Raw genomic sequence first — 15,200 nt, 5'->3', positions numbered from 1 at the left:
CCTCCCTCCCGTGACTCCTTCCCACCCTCCCTATCTCACCCGTCTAGGTCATCACCCATCCTCGAGTTGAACTCCCTGTGTTATGCAGCAGCTTCCCACTAGCTATTTTACACTTGGTATGTATATATGTCAGTGCTACTCTCTCACTTCGAGAGCAGTTCTTTATAATAGCAAAATTATGATGAGCTAGGATGCCTCTATTCCTCCTTTCATAGCTCCCCTCCTCCCTCTTTTTGCCTTCACTCAGCAAAGAGCCCCTTTCAACTGTTTTATTCTCTTATCCAACAGATGCACCCACTCTAGGCCAGGCTGCCTCTGGGCTCCCCCTGCCCTGGGAGGCCATTGCATTGTCAGTAGATAAATTTCCAATAACTTATGGGAAACAAAAGGAAAGAATGGAAGTAATAAAAATACTGGGGGTAGGATGTGTGTCTGTCACAGTTATTCTGTAAAATGGGAATCGTCTTATTTTCTTTGCAAGTGTGTGGAGTAAAAGGAATTACATAAGACCTATGCAAGCAGCTGGTACCTGACAAGTTCCCAGAAGGAGACAACACACTCAACCTGGAAACTGAAGAGAGTTTACTAGAAGGACTTTCAATAGAGGTGCAAGCAGGGACTGGAGAAACCAAGAAAAGATGGTGCAGTATTATGGACTGTCAACAGCAGAGAGCATCTACCATTTCTAACCAGAAATGGACAAAAGGAGGGAGAAGTAACCAAAATCCAGAGAGAGTAGCTCCCACCAGAACTACGGGTGTCTATGGAAGGCAGCCGATTGGCAGAAACTGACTGGATGCCCAGAACATCATGGGTCCCATTCTCACTCTCCTCTCAGCCTCCAATCCCCCACATCAGGCTTCCATTGGCCAAATCCCCAGAGGTTAGAGTGCACGTTGGTCTCTGATGCAGTCATTATGGGTCAACCTCCCAGATCACTGAGCAAGATGGAGAAGGGTGGCGGGTGGATCAGAGGGACAAGAAGATAGTGTCTAGCACGTTGACACGTGGTAGAGACTCAATGTATGGCCACTGATGCTGAGGCTGAGAAGTGAGAATCATTGATTCACTCATTTAACACTGACCCTTTGTAAAGCCATTATTATGTAAAGGAGGTCTGCTAGTTCCGGACAATACAAAGAAATAAGACATCATCTTCTGCCTTGAAAGAGCTGAGGTGGAGAAATCAGACATGTAAATGGGAAAATGACAATACATCATAGTGATATTAGTGGAATAGTGACTGTGTCTTCACCTGAGGTCATTATTGTGAGATTCTGGTTGACAAATCGCTGAAACTAATTTGAAATAAACGCTGACACAGTGCCAGCAACACTGGTGAAGGGCATGCCGCGTGTGCTTGGAGCTCCAGGTGTGTGGTGCAATTAGAATTTTATCATGAATTTTATATCATTAGAATCAATCTTAAATCAAATACATTTGAGTCCTAAATTCTTAACAAAAGCTTGTAGGCCTTTTGCCGTTGAAAGAATAAGTGGTCTTGGCTGCCTATGTCATGTACACCAGTTTGCTGAAGTTCACTGTTACAAGTCTCTTCATTCTCAGAACCAAGCACGGAACACAAAACACACACAGACACACACACCACCACCGCCACCATCTCCGCCAACAACAACAGCAACAGTAATAGCAAAAGTCCAGTCAATGCTTTGTGATGACTGTGCTGCCTGTAGTGTGGCCAAAATAACAGGATACTCAACTTTTAGAAACCAGTAAAATTTCTCCATTAAAAGAACGTAATTTTATTATGATGAAACAATCATGCAGGCTGATTATGAACAGCTTGGATTCCATAAGCAGTTTTTCAACTCCAGCAACTTCCATAAAACACACATAGAGGCACACGGCTGACAAATCTAAGCTCTGCAGCGCACCTCAAACCCTAGAGCGTGGGTTTGCTGTGGTCTCCAGTGGAAGAACTGGGCATTTACTTAGCACAGTGACGGCATCACTCACCAGCGCTAACAAGGCAGTGTTCCTGTTGATAAATATGAGTTGCTACACAGTCACCAATGTCACTCGAAAAGATGGGTTGGGAACAGTAATATAAAATTGTCAAGAAGGAGCTTTCGAAGAACCTTTGTGTCCTTCATTTTGAAGATTCGCTGTTACCAAATGTCTAAGGGTTAACTCCTTACCCACTGCAAATACACCTCTGCCCCTCAGTCTTTCCAACAAACAAACTTAAGTGCTTAAAAGATAAAATCCAATAGCGTTGAACCACAGTGACCACTGTCAAAAACAACACTACCTATAGTTGAGAATTTTAAATTAAGTGAAATAGAGACTAAAGAGATTGTTTATGACTGTGCAACCCACGTTCCCCTGTGCCTTCAGGATCTGTGTGTGGACGTGCTATGCTATTGGTCTACCCATCCTCCCAGTCTGCAGTGCTGTGCTCTTGTTCCCAAATCGTGCTAACAGCTGCTGCTAGCTCCAGCAAAACCATGTTTTGTATAGATTTAGTCCATTTGAGGCAAAGCCAAGAGTGATCATTTGTATTTAAAATACATGCATTTAACATACATATGTTAATATATGGCTCAATTTATATAAGGTAATTTACATCCAGTTTATCAGAAACTCAATTATTTCATAAAACTCTATATACCTTTTTAAAAATATGCAAAGGGAACATATGTAAGAAAATCTGATAGACACATAGTGGGTTTTGAACTAAGCATGTTTCTATTCAAATTGTTAAAAAAAATATCGCCACCTCTACCACTTACTAACTAGGTGACTATAGGCAAATGAATAAGCCCTTCTGAGACTTACTTTAGGTAAAGTGGCAATGACCATATACATCTATTGGACTGCTGTGAGAAATATATAATATATGTGAAGTGTCTTTGTAAAGTGTCATTGAGAAGGGCTCAATAACTGTTTTAATTTCACCTATGCCCCTTTGTCTGCTCTTAACAATGGATGAGGTGTGTGTGAAATAGATACGAAACCAACAAAGCTTTATAGTGTTAGCCTGTCTGCCCCAGGAAAACCTTTGTTGAAAAGGCTTATAAGAGATTTACTTGAATGTTCTTTCTTCTCTTGCACATTTGCTCCTCCAATGGCCACATATAATCAATAACCAAGCGCCTCAATAACCATAGGTCAAATTGATTTCTGATCAGGAAATAGCTTCTCTCTGAGTATGTAAATAATGGTACCATCCCAACAGATTGAACCGAATATTCGATTTTACTTTCACTTTTTTCCACATTTTAAGATCTTTCCAAAATTGCATCAACAAATTTCTGGAAATATGACTTAACAAGAATTTCTATAAAGAAACCAAAGGATTTTAGATGCCAACCTTCGGCTCTAAAAGCAGAAATCTAGCTGTTAATCAATATGATAGTATTTTGGCATACAGTGTTCCTATTTCTATTATGTCAAAACGGTTTTTCTGTAATGATATTTGTTTCTTTTTGATTGACACTTGACTGGATTTCTAACAGAACATTTCAGGATTTTACTCATTTTAAGTGTTGCTGAATTTTTTCATTTTTCCTTTATAGAATTGCTAAAGTTTATTTCTTGAGCTTTCTTTTTTAATTAATTAATTCATTAATCTATTTATTGGCTGCATTGGGTCTTCATTGCTGCACACTGGCTTTCTCTAGTTGCAGTGAGCAGGGGCTACTCTTTATTGTGGTGCACGGGCTTCTCATTGCAGTGACTTCTCTTGTTGCGGAGCACAGGCTCTAGGCACATGGGCTTCAGTAGTTGTGGCACATGGGCTCAATAGTTGTGGCTCACAGGCTCTAGAGCGCAGGCTCAGTAGTTGTGGCTCAGGGGTGTAGTTGCTCCCTGGCATGTGGGATCTTCCCCGCCCAGGGCTCGAACCCATGTCCCCTGCGTTGGCAGGCAGATTCTTAACCACTGCGCCACCAGGGAAGCCCTATTTCTTGAACTTTGTGCTGTTTTTATAAAACAGTTCACTCTTTAATTAGAGCTATTTTTTTGAAAAAGGTAATAATAATGCTTTAACCTTCAGTACCTCTGACTTTGTTGAGTATGGTATTTCTGGAGACCCGACAGGAGAACAGAACTTCTGATCACTAAGCTATTATGTTATTTGAACAAAATATTCTCCTGGGACCTATAAAAGATTCTGATACCTCAAACCTGAGTTTAGCTTTGAAGCTGGCAGCAGAACTCTTTGTAAAATCGCAGTGTTCTGGAGGAGCTTGAGTATTCTTTGTATGTGATTCATCTGGCCATATTCATGCAAAATAAAAGAAATGTACAGAAGCAGCAATCAAACAGAGTATATTCACCCCAACACAGGCCAGGTTTACTTGCTGATGAAAACAGATTCGTTCAGTGATCAGCAATTGTTATATAATGAAAGATTCCTAAATTTAGGGAGAATATAAAAAGATACTTATTAGATCTTTTTCACTTGGCTTTCTAAACTTCGAGGTTTCCGCAACATTCGTTGGGAAAAAATAAAAGTGATTTGACTTTATGTGGTTATGAAAGTTGGATTATTTTACATAATTAAAATGTGCTGTTTACACAACTTCATGCCTGCAAAAACAGAACAAAATAGAAAGCCATAATATTTCAGAAATTTGGTTAATTCCCAATTCTAAGCCCTGGTTTAATGACAGGACTACTTATTTTGGTAGTATTTTGACCTGGGGAGAAAGAAAAGAGGAAAACTGGCAGTGTTTCTGGCCTTTACTCTGCCTCTAATTTGCTCCAAATGTCCTATTATATGCTTCCTGGGCAGAATAGAGTTATTTGAGGGCAGCCACTCCCTGACATCTGATCCTTCATGTTATGAACATGCTGGTATATTTGCAAGAAAAAAACTAGAAGAGTCCAGAGCCTATTCACCTTTAGGGTCAACTTATTTTATTATCTAATCCATTACAAGTAACAGACCTGAACTCTTGGCTTCTTTCATACAGGGATAGGAATGCTTGGTCTCAGGCAGATTTTGAGAATTAGCAAGGCCATAGTGTTTGGGGGACACGTGATGTGTTCTTAAGTGGGGTTCCTGGATTTTGAAACACTTTCACCGTCCTTATTTCCTTTAATAACTTGAACCCTGAAGTAAGGACAAGAATTATTCTGCCATGTCAAATATGAAAACAAATAAACCAAAGAGGTAAAGAGCATTACATAGGATTTACACAGTCCTTTAGCAAATAGAAAGTTGTAGTAGGACTCAAAAAGAAGATAAATATGTCCATGGATGAAAAAAAGGAGTAGAAATTCACAGGTGTTAGGACTGAAGCCTCTGGAGAGGGCACAGGCAGGGATGGCTAGATTGCTGATCTAAGATGGGAACTTGGTTTTCTGAGCCTAACACTAGGATACCAAGGTGGAATATTTGTTGATGGAATCCTGAAGTTGGAAGTGGAGTTCATTTTTTCATTTGAAACACATAAATTATTTTAAGTATACCTGGGATTATTATTTTTTTATTAATTAATTATTTATTTATATTGGCTGTGTTGGGTCTCTTTTTTTTGTGCTGTGCATGGGCTTTCTTTAGTTGCGGTGAGTGGGGGCTACTCTTCGTTGTGGTGCATGGGCTCCACATTGTCGTGGCTTTCTCTTGTTGTGGAGCACAGGCTCTAGGTGCGTGGGCTTCAGTAGTTGCAGCACATGGACTCAATAGTTGTGGCCCATGGGCTCTAAAGAGCAGGCTCAGTAGTTGTGGCGCACGGGCTTAGTTGCTCCACGGCATGTGGGATCCTCCTGGAGCAGGGATCGAACCCATGTCCCCTGCATTGGCAGGCAGACTCTTAACAACTGTGCCACCTAGGAAGCCCTACCTGGGATTATTATGTTCATCAAATAAATTATAACTAAAGATAGCTGCCATGATCTTAACATGGAAGTAGCTTTTACGTTACAGTAAGAAGTTAAAATGCAACTTTCATAAAACAGTTTACTAGCAAATTAGGAGCTACCTATAGTTGACTTTTAGCAAGTTAAAAAGACACCTACAAAGTTAGCAGAGTAAAATGGTTTTAAACTGTAGGCAGTGATGATAGAGGTTCATGGGGGTCAGACAGCCAAGAATAGCTTTAATGAATAAGTGGACCACTTCAAGAAAAGAAAAGCTTCTATTTAATATAGTGCTATAAATTCACTTATTAGTTATTCCATATACATATTAAAATAAAGTTTTTTAATTTAAAAGTTGTTATAGGGCTCAGAAATAAATAGCTCTGAAGATAAAAAATGAATAGAAATACACAGATGTTATGGCTGAAAACTTTCAGGAGGGAAGCAGGCAAGGATGTCTAGGAATTAGATTCCAAAGTTCTGTACTCATTGTGGGGGCCACAGGGCTGGGGCTGAAACCAGGCTCACTGCTTGAACCTGCAGACTTTAGGAGGCTGAGGTAAGCTCACCCACCTATCAGAGAGGCTGAAATAGCTACAATAAAATAACATGATAGAGCCACTGAAAATAGTTCAGAATAAATATTTTTTAGAGTCTCAAAGACATAAAGGAAGAAGGCCATTAAAAAATTTGGAAGAGCAAAAAAGAAAAACAGAAACAGTAAGAAAAGTGAAGAAGGTAAAGAAGAAAGAGGAGGAGGAAGAGAGGGAGGAGGGTAGGGGAAAGAAAAATAATTAGAAATCCTGAGAGTTAAAAATGTGGCATTGTTATAAAAGAAAAATTTCATAGAATAAGATCTGTGTATGGTTGAAGAGAGATTTAGTGAATTGGAAGATGATTCTGAGGAATTTATAAGGGGCACCAGAAAGGAGATGACAGAGGGGATATTCTAAAATCTTCCCCTATCAGTTATCAGTTTATTATCTCTTAACTCCAAGTTCACTCTTCAGTATATTCTGTGTGAGAACAGATGGAATTCCTTTAAGCTTTGCCCTTATAAAGTGAGTGTGATGTTACTCTTTCTCAGTAGAGGGCACTGGAAGTACATGAAAGTGGAAGGAGGTCAGCAGTGTGGGGGTGAGGACATCAGGTGGAGCTCTGCTCCAGCCGCCCACCCAGGATGCAAGATCTTTCAATAACTGCAGCTTTGGCCTGACAATAACCTTTCTCTGGGAGCCTTTAACCACAGAAACCAGAGCCCTGAAAGCCTTGTGCCTGCACCAAAGGCCTCTTGCCCACACAGGCACCTGGATTTCTTCCGTAGGCTCCCTACTCAGCAGAGCATTCCCCACCAAACCTCCACCCTCTCTGCAGATGCCCATGCACCCCATCAGCACCCACAGAATTCCCACATGCTCCGCAGGCCCTGGTTTCTGATCACTGACCCAGCCTGCTCTCCAGAGGTGGCCTCCCCATTGCCCAGGGACTGAAGACCTCTGGCCAAATTGCAAACGTCTCTGCTATCCAGAGGCTGGACCACACCTCCAGCAAATGAAACCTTCCCAGTCTGTGCTTCTTGGATACCCTCCCTCAGCCCTAGCATAACATATAGAATTTCCATATGTTTTATAGCTATTATTTTATCAACCTTAATAATTCTTTATATATAACCTTCCCTGTTTAAACCATTGTGTGGTCTCTATCTCCTGTTGCAGTCTCTGCACAGTTTGGAAAGTGGATGGAGTCGCGAATTAACTTTAGACTTACTTATGCCAACTCTACATGTTAAACCCATTGAAAGAATAAAAACAGAATTTCTGAACTAGCACCAAGAAAAAGGCAGTACATTGAATCAATTTAACCAACCTAGTAGAAGGTAAAAAGGAGGGGAAAAAAGCAAAGGGGAACCATGGTTATACACACACACACACACACACACACACACACACACAATAATCCAATAGGAAGGTCCAAATGATCATAATCACAATAAAGGTAAATTGACTAACTCACATATCAAAGGACAGAGATGTTTAGCTTGGACTTATTTCATTTAATCCAATGATTGGATTTTTACAAGAGACAAAATGACCAAAAAAAGTTTGAATATAAAGGAAGTAAAAAGATACATCATGCAAATATTAATCAAAAGAAAGCTTAGCATTATAAATTTGATCAGCAAAAAATCTTTAAAGCAAAGAGCACTATTAAGCAAATTTGAAAGCAAAAGCCTTCATTTTTATAAAGAGATTATTACTTATGGAAAAAAGGAACAGTGCACCATTTCAGTTATCATGAGGAAGATACACAATCCTAATCCTTTGCATCTATCAACATAGCCTTAAATTATATAAAACTACAGTTAACAGAACTATAAAGAGAAACTGATAATGCCCTATGATGACAATGGGAGATTTAGCACCCTTCTTGGAAACTAGAAGACTTTTCAGACATAATTTATAAAAAATCTAGATTAGAACACAGGTAATTATGTCAGTCAAAAAACAGAAAACTTACTTTCCCTTCAAGAATAGATGTGAGATTTACAAAGTATTAAGTACAAAGAAAATTTAAACATATATCAAGAAGTAATGTCATACAAACCACTCAAAGTACAATTAAAGTCAAATATCAAGCATATAAACATAGTTAAAATACAGCAACCTAAGTTTAGGAACTGGAAAAACATCACTCCTAAATGAATTTTGGGCTAAAGAGAGAATCTTACTGGAGATTATAAAATGGTTTGAACTTAATAACATTAAAGGTACTACAGAAAGTTTTCTGAAATGCAAACTAAACTACTTAGAAAAAATATATAATCTTAAAAAGATTACAAATAATTGAGTTAAGCCCTCAGCTCAGGAGGTCTTAAAACAGAAATAGAGTCTCATAGAAAGCAGAAAAAAGGAAATGATACAAAACATCTTTTCTGCACCACTAATTGGAATATAAATTGGTAGAACCTCTGACACATGGTGAATGGGGCATATTCAAAGATGTTTGTTGGAGTCTTATTGGTCATGAGAGAAAAAAACAACTAAAGAAACCCCAAAGTGTTCATCAAGGAGGGAAACAATGAATAAATTGTGGGATATGCAGGCAATGGAATAAGGACAGTGGTTAAGAAGAAACAATTTTGAGTAAAAGTTGTAGAAAAATATGTGTATGTAAAATTTTAATAATCAAACACTATTACTTATGGAAATGTATCATTTACAAAGTATAAAACATGAAAATATGGCCCAGCTAGAGCCCAATCTCATAGCAGAGGTTGTCTTTGGAGAAAAATGGGGAAGGATATATCACAGACATTATCTGCAATTGTTTATTTTCTTAGAACACATCTGAGGCAAAATGACAAAATGTTCATGGCATTTTATTCGGGGTGATGGTTACATGGTTGTTTGTTGAGTGACCCTCTGTATATTTAGGCAGAATGTTAAATTGGCAAAATTTTAAAAATTACTGAAAAGAAGAAGGGGAGAGGGGAAGGATTGGGGGAAGGGAGGAAGAGGAGAATGGAAGGGAAGGAAAGAGACAGAGGGAGACAGAGATAATGAGAGGAAGAGAGAGGGAGGTGGGGAAGAGCAGGGTTGCTGACTTCCAGGATGATGGCCAGGCACCATCAGTTTCTAAGGCATCTGAATCCAACAGAACTCTCTAAACCTCACTTAAGCCTTTATTTCTCCACCACATGTTTCAGAATGTCTTGTAACGTTGTTGCTGAGGAAAGGAGACAAGGATTATATATACATAGGCCAAATGCCTTTTTTTTTGCTTTCCTCAACATCAGCTAAAGATTGGAGGGACCAAAACATCAAATGTAAGCTGTCTGTGAAATTGTTGGGTTAAATTCAAGAGTAGCAAATTTGGATATCCTCTTGGATTCAAGTGTACGCACTTTTTAATGATACTGAATTGCATTTAATGTCAGTCCAAAGTACATTCTGAGAAATAAAATGGCTAAAAAATAAGAATGCCAAACTGACTATATACAGATGCATACATTGTTTGAGCTCTAAGAATACCCAAAACACAGAGTAACCCTCAATATGTGAAATGTTTAAACTAACAAGTATAGGCAACCCCTAACCTCCAAGTGGAATACAAATGTGTGTGCATTTATTCATCTTACTGTCAAATCTGGACCTTAGAAGTAAGGCACCAACACACAGAGTTTTTGCCAATATTCATTGCTTTGAGTCCCTGCTAACCAAAGCAACAAATGTTGGCAAAAACTGTTGGTGTCTTAATAAGCTTGAGCTTCGATAATAAAATATCATAGCCTGGGTCACTTAAAAAACAAACATTATTTCTCACAGTTCTGGAGGTTGGGAAGTCCAAGATCAAAGTGCTGGCAGATTTGGTTCTTGGTGAGGACCCCTTCCTGTCTTGCAGAGGGCTATCGTCCCACTGTATCCTCACGTAGCAGAGAGAGGAAGCTCTGTTGTCTCTTCCTCTTCTTATAAGTACACTAATTCCATTGTGGAGACCCCACCCTCCTGACCTCATCTAAATCTAATTACTTCCCAAAGGTCCTTCCTCCAAATACCATCGTATTGGGGGTGAGGGATTCAACATATAAATTTGGGGGAAACACGAACATTCAGTCCCTAACAGTTGGATATTTATATATTAAAGGTAACTATACTAGAATCTTATAGAGTTTTTCCTTCTTTCTTTTCCTTATTTGAGTAAGATACAGGGTTTTGATTAGTTTTTGTGAAACGAGTAGCCACTTACAACGAGGTCAAGTTGAGCAGGTACTAGTACTTTGCATTTCCCATTCAACAATATGTCCTTTCCACAAGTATTTACTGGCTCTTTTTACAGTGGTAGAAATGTTCTGTCTCTGCTCTGTCCAATATTATAAGCACATGTGGCTCCTGAGCAGTTGAAACATTGCTAGTGCAAACGAGGGACTGAATTTTTCATTGTATTTAATTTTAATTAATTCTAACTCATGTTTAAATCACCACAGGTAGCTGCTGCTTACTGGTTTGGACAGAACCATGCTAGACCCTCTGCCAGAAACAGAGCAGGAAACAATCCAGTCATTCCCTGCTTGTTACGGAGCATGCATGGGTGGGGGCAACAGAGGGAGAAGGGTGGAGATATCATACATGCAAATGAATGCACAGAACATTTATTAAAGGCAGAAGGCTGAGATGAAACTGGCAGCTTCCTTAGAATGAGGGGTCAGCAAGGCTGCTTTTCTGACAAGGGGACGTTTGGTCTGGAACCTGGAAAATCAGCAGAGGTGAAGGCGAAGAGCACTTCAGGGAGAGGATGTAGGGAGAAAAAAAGTTTGGAGTGGTCCAGGAATGGGAAGAACATGGATGTGGCTGGAACATCGTGACCCTATGCAGGGGTCCTAAGAGATGAGAAGGAGATGCACGTTCACGTGGGTCCAGTCACATAGGGCCTGGCAGACTACAGTTAGAAGTCTGGATGTGATGTCTAAGTGTGGTAGGGGTTTTCAATAAGGGAATGAAATGATTTGGTTTGTATTTTATTTTAAAGGTATTCGCTGCCATGTGGAGAATTGTGAGGTACAAGAGGGAAAGCAGAGACACACTTTGGAGCCTTCTCAGGGCCGCAGGAGAGAGAGAGTGGGGACTTCTCCTCAGATAATGGAATGGGAATAGCAATAGTAATAGTAATAGTAATAGTAATGGTAATAGTAATAGCAATCGCAATAGCAATAGTAATAGTAATAATAGTAATAGTAATCGCAATCGCAATAGTAATAGTAATAGCAATAGTAATAATAGTAATAGTAATAGCAATAGCAATAGTAATAGTAATAGTAATTAGTAATAGTAATAATAGTAGTAGTAATAGTAATAGCAATAGCAATAGTAATAATAGTAATTAGTAATAGTAATAATAGTAATAGTAATAGTAATAGTAATAGTAATACTATGGAGGAAGAAAGGAAAAGAATACTTCTATATATTTCCTGGACTTCTAAAATAGAGGCAGGAACAACTATATTCTTTTATTAATTTAACAAATTTTTCAGCAGCTTCCTATTTTCTATTTTTCTTTTTCTTTATTAAACTATAGTTGATTTACAATATTGTGTTAGTTTCGGGTGTACAGCTTTAGATTCTTTTCCATTACAGGTTATTACAAGATATTGAATATAGTTCCATGTGCTGTATAGTAAATGCTTGTTGTTTATCTACTTTACGTATAGCAGTGTGATTCTGTTAATCTCTTACTCCTAATTTACCCCTTTCCCTTTTGGTAATCATAAGTTTGTTTTCTAGGTCTGTGAGTCTCTTTCTGCTTTGTAAGTAAGTTCATTTGAGGCATCACCCACCATCGAGTTGATCTCCCTTTGTTATATAGCAACTTCCCACTAGCTATCTATTTAACAGTTGGTGGTGTATATATGTCTGTGCTACTCTCTCACTTCATCCCAGCTTGATGCCTTAGAGGGCCAGGACAGGGAGGGTGGGAGGGAGTCGCGGGAGGGAGGGGATATGGGGATATATGTATAAATACAGCTGATTCACTTTGGTGTACCTCAAAAGTGGGTACAAGAGTGTAAAGCAATTATATTCCAATAAAGAGCTAATAATAATAATAATAATAAGTTCATTTGTATTTTTTTTTAGAGTCCACATATAAGTTTATATCATATAATATTTGTCTTTGCTTAACTTAATTCGCTTAGTATGATAATCTCTAGGGCCACCCATGTTGCTGCAAATGGCAATATTTCATTCTTTTTATAACTGAGTAGTATTCCATTGTATGTGTAATATCACATCTTCTTTATCCATTCATCTGTCCAATGGACATTTAGGTTGCTTCCATATCTTGGCTAAGCAGTTTCCTATTTTCAATGTCTTCATCTCATCCACTAGAGTTAGGCTTCTAAAATAATCCAGATTATAGCTGTCTTTTTTCTTACACTTTCAATACTTCTTCATCACCTTATATACATGTCTAGATGCTTAGAAAGGTCCCAAGTTCTTTGCAGTCTGGCCTCACCTTCCCAGACTTTCCCTTGCCAAGCCTCTTCCCAGCCTGTGTTTCCACCAAACTGAACATCCTTACCTTCACGCCTGTTGTTCTTTGTGCCAAGAACAGTCTAGCTCTCCTCCTGTGCCTGGAAAAACTTACTCATCTTTCTAGTCCCAATAACCCCGGCAGAATTCAGTATCCCAGGGATAACACTGGCCTTGAATTCATTTCCCCGGTGATGTTTTTCAGTGTATGATCATTAGCTGTGTCTATGTCTCTCCTGATAGACTGTGAGATTCTCATGGTCTTTATATCTTTTTTCATCATTATATCTCCCAGTGTATAACAGATACCCATAAATGCTGGCTGAAATAAATTAAGGTCTATCCCAGTGTGAAAAATTATAACAGGTAAAATAAAATATTTTCTCCAGGAAATCAAGATATGGAAGCAAAAGGTCCATTTCGATCAAAGCAGGACTAAATTTTGTGAGCAATTTTTCATAAATTGGGAGGTTGTTCACCTGATATATCAATAACCCTAAAAAAAAATACTATTTGTGCATTTTTCTAAGTTGGTGTGCCTTAAGATCTTTTTTTTTCTGAGGGGGAGTGTTATCACAGGTGCTTTGAAATTGTGATCAGTACTGTTGGATCATCTAACAGATTCATATCAATACGCAACTTTGCACATAATTTCAGAGGTTTCCAGGCTCACTAAATTCCACTCTTCTGTGAGCTTTTTAAAAATAAAATAGTAAATATTCTCAATAGTTGGAATATGGCCCGCATTGTCAATTATTATACTATAATTCTCATATTATGTATGTCTACTACTATAATACATTTGGTCTACATGTGATAATAAATAAAGGTGAAATCTTTGTTCTCAACGGCATAGAGCTTTGACAGAAGACTACATAGGACAACATAACATCAATATAAAACTGTTGATGAATTTCACTTCCGATAGAATTCATTTGTACAATGATGACAGGATACAAAACCACAACACCACATTTCCTTTCTGAAGGACAAAACAGCTAACAGGGGGCTCCAAAAAGAGAAAAAACATTGTATATGCTACCACAGCCCACTAAAGAAATGGATATAATTTATTCCTAAACATGAGCAAATATTTTATTCTGCCTCTTCATGCTTTCTTCTTTGAAATACGATGATCCTGCTTTTGACTCTGAGGTGATGTCAGATGAGATGTAGGTAGATATATTGAAAAGTATAGCATGTATCCTGGATTCAATGAGACAATATTTTGTTGATCATTCTCTTTGGAATGAGATACACTCAAGAGTTCAATAGAAGCAGCAATCCATTAGAAATTCTTTTAAAAAAATAGATAGAAATTCCATTACTTGGTCAAAATTAAAATAAATTGAAGGAGGCCATTGTTTGCTATCATTGACTGATGTGAATTTGAATGTTCGTTTCAGATAAGTTAGTCCTGATGGCTTTTATTGGAAATTGTTATTGAATTCAGTGTGCAGTCAGTGTACCGAATTTCACAAAATTTAAGAATTAAGAAAATACCTGAGCATATCTTCAGGTGAAAACTTATTGGCAGAGCTGTATCTATGGAACTAGATTTCATTAGTTATAAAGTAATTTGAGTCTAGGCTAGAGAGAATAATAGGTTAATTCATAGGGGGACCAAGTTTGCTGACCTAACCTCTTAAAAATACCTTTCATCTGGATTACTCTATCGCCTCTTACTTCATCTCCCTACTTTATCCTCACTCCTGGAAGTCTCTTCTCAGCCCAGCAACCTGAATGATTCCTTTCAAAAACCCAAGGTTGGCTCATGTTACTTCTCTGCTCAAAACCCTTCAGCAGCTCCCCATTTTCACGCAGAGTAAGAGCCAAAGTCCTTAAATTGCTTACAAGTTCCTTCCTCCATGACCCAGCCTCTTAACCTCTGACCTCCCCTCCTACCATATTCCCAACTTAGCCAGGTTGACTTCCTTGCTTAAATATATGAGACATGCCTTGGGCTCCTGCGGCACCTGTGCCACCTGCCTGGAATGCTCTTGCCCAGCTGTCTTGGTTCACTCCATCACCACCTTCAAGTCTTTGTATCTCAGTTCACCTGCATCCTTTCCCTTGATCCTCCTTTTCCTGCTGCCTTACTCTTTTATTCCTTGTAGAATTTAATACCTTCTGACAACATTTATACTTTATTTCTTTATTATGCTTATTGTCTTTCCCCCACTCCTTCCAGAATGTAATATCTTCAAGGATGAGTATCTAACTTGACAGTATATTCCAAACATTTAAAATAGGACCCAGTACACAGCAGGCTCTCAATAAATACTTGTTGAATCAAATGAATGAATGGATTGGCTGTACAACCTGAGTTTTACATATTAATTCATT

At 38.5% G+C, this 15,200-nt stretch overlaps 1 protein-coding gene across 5 annotated transcripts in view; it reads left to right on the top strand.

Annotated features, from left to right (window-relative positions):
* Positions 1-15,200, top strand: part of CYYR1 (cysteine and tyrosine rich 1) — a 103,298-nt gene that overhangs the window by 38,091 nt on the left and 50,007 nt on the right. The window lies entirely within an intron of this gene.

The sequence above is a fragment of the Hippopotamus amphibius genome, chromosome 10 (assembly GCF_030028045.1).
Source record: "Hippopotamus amphibius kiboko isolate mHipAmp2 chromosome 10, mHipAmp2.hap2, whole genome shotgun sequence".
Classification (NCBI taxonomy): Eukaryota; Metazoa; Chordata; class Mammalia; order Artiodactyla; family Hippopotamidae; genus Hippopotamus; species Hippopotamus amphibius.
The sequence above is the reverse complement of the archived record's forward strand: the minus strand, read 5'-3'. Positions and strand labels throughout refer to the sequence as shown.